At 32.4% G+C, this 6000-nt stretch overlaps 1 protein-coding gene across 5 annotated transcripts in view; it reads left to right on the top strand.

Moving 5' to 3' along the window:
- Nucleotides 1-836: 836 nt before the first annotated feature.
- LOC134541413 (uncharacterized) overlaps nucleotides 837-6000 on the top strand; it is a 78144-nt gene continuing 72980 nt past the window's right edge. Inside the window, exon 1 of one of the 5 annotated variants that reach the window (XM_063384846.1) lies at nucleotides 837-962. The gene's annotated coding sequence lies outside the window, so the exon portion shown is untranslated. Of the gene's footprint in view, nucleotides 963-983; nucleotides 1003-1025; nucleotides 1121-6000 lie in introns of those variants that run through there. The other 4 variants (XM_063384849.1, XM_063384847.1, XM_063384848.1 and 1 more) reach the window with 4 other exon arrangements.

Below are 6000 nucleotides of genomic sequence, written 5' to 3'. Positions count from 1 at the left end.
TGTAACGGTATCCGTTTTTTTATTTTCTATTGTACTCGCGTGTTCTTGAACCAATTCAACTAGCAGTTCCTTTTCATACGAAGTAAAATTAACAGAACGTTTGCGTCTCTCACCCATGTTTCAAAACAAATATTAAATTTCAATAGCGCACTTTATTTTACATCACACCAAGCTGCAACACATACGTAACAATATAGCATCGCCACCGCCTTCTTTATATGAATCTTCTAGGCGAATAAAACTTAAAACAAGGTGTAACTAATTATCAATGGTAAGAAATGCGTGGTGAAATGAAAAAGCTTAACGGTTGTTTAAGAACGGAGTGTTAACTTTAAACAATCGTTAGTTAACACATTGTTTAACGACCGCATGGTGAAATTGGCCCCGAAATTGGTCTTTTAAATTTAAGTTAAATGTTATCTATCTTAAACAAAAGAAAATATTTGGTGAAATGAAATTCGTTACTAAACGTCTCTTAAGTTTGGTTCAACTTATTTTAACTAAAATTAAGGGGGAGAAATTGGCCCTTTGTTTGTAAGAAGTCATGATTTATGGATTTTGGTGAATAAATTCGCTAGCATTCCAGAATATTATGCTGTGTAAGTTTCGGACCCGTATTTCATTGTATCAATATTGTATGTAAAGTTACTGGTGTTTAATTTTTGAAAAAAAAAAAGTAATTTTTTTGCATACCTATATTAAAACAAAAAATTAGATTGCCTTTTTTTTTAAATGAATTGCAATTTTTAATTGTTTGTGTTATTTATTTATTTTTAATTTTTCTTTTAATAATTAATTATTATGTATGTGCTGCATTTGATTCGTTTATCTATGCACGGAAGTAATCCTTTTGGATACTGTAATAATTTCTTGGTTATTGGTGTTGTCGCCATCTCGCCATTGAAGTTTGTGTATGTGGTAATTTGGTGGAAATCTAGATTGCTGTCAGTTCGGTGGACGTGGTAACTACATTACCTTATTTATGAGATAACATTTATTTTAGTAAGTCGTATTTCCGGGATATTTTTGTGTTGCTACTTTTATTAGTGGTCTTTTATTTTAGATGTAGGCGCCATTGCCGGGTGAAGTGTTAAAACTTAACAAGTAACTGAATAATTTTGTAAGTATGTAACGTCTGTATAACGTTTGACATGTAAGTTGCCTGTTGATGTTATACATAATCGGTGATTGCGTTGCAAGTGAAGCTTTCATGGGGTATTAGTACTATAATCGTATTTTGGTAAATGTAGTTAGACGATATCTGTTTATTTTTTTTTTTTGAAATCCGAAAATACTTTCTTTTATATGCTCTTTAATTTCCTCTTTTCATAAAACCTGGTGAAGATAAGATATTACAAATACTTTAGGAGATATCGCCGTTCTTATTTTGCAATACAAGACCTGTGCAAGCATTCGTTTGACGCAATTTTTTAATTTGGCGTGTGTGGTGTGTTCGTGAAGGCCTAATTAATTAAAATGGTCGATTAGGTCAGGTCAGTTACATTATAAATACTTTCAAACTAAGCGGACATTAAAAATAGTAAGAAATAATTTTAATGGTTGTTTAGTTTTTAAGTATTTATAATGTAACTGACCTGACCTAACATACCGGGATAAAGGATGAACAGTAGGAACTCACGTAATTTTTTTTTACTTATTACTTGCACAACAATATCCAAATACAAATCAAACAAAAATTTTGAAACGTTAAAAACTCACCTAAGTTAGAGGCGGGTACAATTCCTTTTCCATTAGTAGAAAATGATGTAGCGTTCACCTATGTCGCGATATCTCAGACGGAACATGAATTTCGGAAGGTACCCGACGTAGTGGTCAACTTATTGACCATATCAAGGTACATTCTGCCTTACTTCCTGCCAAAGTCTATATTCTTTGGGTTTCGCCCCTGTGTTGGGATCAACACCATGTGAAGATAATCATGCTGAGAAAGGCAATTAAAAGCACGCCAACAGTCGCTTATAATTGTTGTTCCAGGCGAAATGTACTTCTTGATCACACGCAGGAGCCTTCTGCTAGTACAATCTTTGACAGGAATAAGAAAAATGTTATCACCATTTCTCTCGATTCCGCCAAAAACCCACTGACCCTGGATTACTCACCCATTATTATTCTTACGCTTACCAATTTTAGCCTCAACAATTTTGACAATTTTCCCCGGCCCACCCAATTTCTCTACATTTACGTCCAAACTCCACTTAATTAAAACTTCCCTACAAAAGGACGCCCAATCTACGACTGTTTTTAAACTAACATTACAATTCATCTGAATGAATACTGTATTTGGGTGATGAATCGTTAAAAAAAAATTGTTATCTTCATAATCGTTTTAAACTAAAGATGACTTTTGGAGAACCACTTGCCGTCTCTGAAAGATTTTTTGAAAGAACAAGATACCCTTTTAACTTTTTTATTGGCACGAGTTATTGTTGTCAGGTGACATTGAAAAAAATAGCTGTCCTCGGCCAACTTTATTACCGTCCCACATTGGTCGCACTTTACCTCACTACTCAAAACTCCATAATCAACTAAAAATTCAAAAACAATTTCCAATCATCACACAACTGCACAAACTCTAATACATGCAAGGAACATCCGCCGCATAGCTGACTAATCCCAGAAACACAGGCCATTTCAAAGACAGACTGTAACACGATAATGATACACGAATTCCCAGAACGACAACATCTAATGATCAAATGGCGGAAGTGACCATTGTAATTACACACAGTTTTGAACAATAAATGAATAAATAATCATGTATTGGTTCATTTGAATATTGGTCTATCACGCAACTATCACGTGACAACATTCTCCAATAAAAAAAATTTGAGGTAAATATGTATTAAACGGATTAGCGCCAAAAAAAATCGTACAAATATGAAATAACGTTCATTATATGCTATCTTACGTACTCTCTTCAGAACCGCCTGCGGAGATAAAAAATTCCAATTACTTTAGGAGATATCGAATTTTTTAATCTTCATTTTTTGGCGATTTTTTTTTTAAAAAAATTTAAAAATCCGAAAATACCTTTATTCTGTGCTCTTAAACTTCCTCTTTTCATTAAACCCGGCTGAGATAAGAAATTCCAAATACTTTTGGAGATATCGAATTTTTTAATTTTCATCCTGTGCACTCGTGCGGCGATAACGGTTGCTTGTTTACAAGTATCATTTTTTTTTTTTTTGCGATGTTCCCGAACGGAGAAACCTAAGATGCACATAGAGTTCTGCCATTCCCGATTACACCCGAACAATTCACCTTCGGCCAACCTCGGGTTTATTTATTAATATTTCTCTGTTTATTTTAATGTAGCTATACTAACCTAACTAACCATCCAAATGGTTTTAAAGTGTTTTAATGTAGCTAACCTATCCGACCACTTTTAATATTTCAATTCATTTTTCCTGCGCAAAAATAAATAAATCCCGAGGTTGGCCGAAGGTGAATATTCGGGTGTAATCGGGAATGGCAGAACTTTATGTGGATCTTAAGGACTCTCACGTAAACGAATACATCATGTAAAAAGAAACTTACGTGAGTTTATTCTGTTCATCCTTTTTCCCGGTTTGTTAGGTCAGGTCAGCTACATTATAAATACTTTAAAACTAAACAACCAATAAAATTAATTTTATTATTTTTAATGTCTGTTCAGTTTCAAAGTATTTATAATGTAGCTGACCTGACCTAATCTACCTTTGTCCCATTTTGTTAGATCAGGTCAGTTACATTATAAATACTTAAAACTATACAACATGTAAAATAAATTGATATTATTTTTAATTTCTGTTTATTTTGAAGTATTTATAATGTAACTAACCTTACCTAATGGAAAATTTATGTTATTTAGACATTCACGCGCACACGGCAAAATATAAAATGGCGACGGTCAAATTATTACACACGTCTGGTATAGCAAAATAAGAACGGCCATATCTCCAAAAGTATTTGGAATTTTTTATCTCCGCAGGCGGTTCTGAAAAGAGGACGTAAGATAGCATATAATGAAAGTTATTTCATATTTGTACGATTTTTTTTGGCGCTAATCCGTACAATACATATTTACCAAATTTGATACTCTTTAACAAGAAACAATTGTGAACAATGCACAGGTATTGTAATGAAAATTAAAAAATTTGATATCTCCTAAAGTATTTGGAATTTCTTATCTCCGCCAGGTTTAATGAAAAGAGGAAGTTAAAGAGCATAGAATAAAAGTATTTTCAGATTAAAAAATTGTTTTTTAACACACACAGCCCAACTAAATATTTACCAGTATTTTATTTCAAGGGATGTTAGTACGTTTTAGGTAATTTTCTAGAGGATTGCTCTTCTGAAAAAATAAAAGTAATTTTTGATAACTTTAAAAAAAATTTTAATCTAGTTATTTCATTTAACAAAGTGCATTTCAATATTGGGATTAGTCTAAATCTCGATACCATAATATCGACGTCATGGCGCTGACGTCAGTACCACCCTTACATTCTTACGTTACAATCCGAGAATACTTTTTTTATTTGGGTATTCCTCAAAATACAAATCTTGTCAAAATTCTTACGGTGCAGCTTTTCCATATTTAATAAAAATCTTATGATACTTATTTTCAGTAATTAGTAAAATTCTTAAAATACTTTTTTCGAACACTAGACATTCCTGTATAAACACCTAAAAACAGTGTTCTTATATTCTTACTATTTTATGAGAGATAACATTTGGTAAATATGTAGTGTATGGATTAGCGTCAAATTTTTTTTTAAAAATCTGAATTAACTTTCATTATATGCTCTTTTACGTCCTCTTTTCATTACAGCCTGCAGAGATAAGAAATGCCAAATACTTTATGAGATATTGAATTTTTTAATTTTCATCCTGTGCACTCGTGCGGCGTTCATTGTTGCTTGTTTACAAGTATGATTTTTTTCTTTTTGCGGCGTACGTGAACGGGGAAACCTAAGATGCACATAAAGTTCTGCCATTCCTGATTACATCCGAACAATTCACATTCGGCCAACCTCGGATTTATTTATTAATATTTATATTTCTCTGTTTATTTTAATGTAGCTATACTTACCTAACTAACTGCCCATAGTGTTTTAAAGTGTTTTAATTAGCTAACCTAACCGACCACTTTTAATATTTGAATTCATTTTTCCTGCGCAAAAATAAAACAAATCCCGAAGTTGGCTGAAGGTGAATTGTTTGGGTGTAATCGGGAATGGCAGAACTTTATGTGCATCTTAGGTCTCCCACGTGAACGACTACATCATGTAAAAATAAAATTACTGAGTTCCTACTGTTCATCCTTTGTCCTGGTTTGTTAGGTCAGGTCAGCTACATTATAAATACTTAAAACTATACAAGTAAAATTAATTGATATAATTTTTAATTTCCGTTTATTTTGAAGTATTTATAATGTAACTAACCTTACCTAATGGAAAATTTCTGTTATTTAGGCATTCACGCACACACGGCAAAATATAAAATGGCGACGGTCGAATGATTACATAGGTCTTGTATTGCAAAATAAGAACGGCGATATCTCCAAAAGTAATTGGAATTTCTTATCTCCGCAGGCTGTAATGAAAAGAGGACGTAAAAGAGCATATAATAAAAGTTATTTCAGATTTTAAAATTTTTTTTTGACGCTAATCCGTACACTACATATTTACCTAACATTTTATAGCTTGCATTAAATACTTGTTACCAATAAATTTTGTATCTTTTGCGATACCAGATTTGTATTTACTTAAATTGTTTATTTGGTTTTACTATGAATTTAACTTCTCAGGTACCTATCGTAAACTGTACTTCAGCCCTACCTATTCTAGTTTAAAATACAATACAGTACTGAATATATTCCATACTCTAATTTACTTTTCTCAACACCTTATGTAAAACAAGCATTTGAATCTTCCCCGTCCAAAATGCCCATTACCACACTTGTACTGTAAGAACGTACAGAACAACATCCTTGTTGAA

This window comes from Bacillus rossius, chromosome 18 (assembly GCF_032445375.1).
Source record: "Bacillus rossius redtenbacheri isolate Brsri chromosome 18, Brsri_v3, whole genome shotgun sequence".
Lineage (NCBI taxonomy): Eukaryota > Metazoa > Arthropoda > Insecta > Phasmatodea > Bacillidae > Bacillus > Bacillus rossius.
The sequence above is the reverse complement of the archived record's forward strand: the minus strand, read 5'-3'. Positions and strand labels throughout refer to the sequence as shown.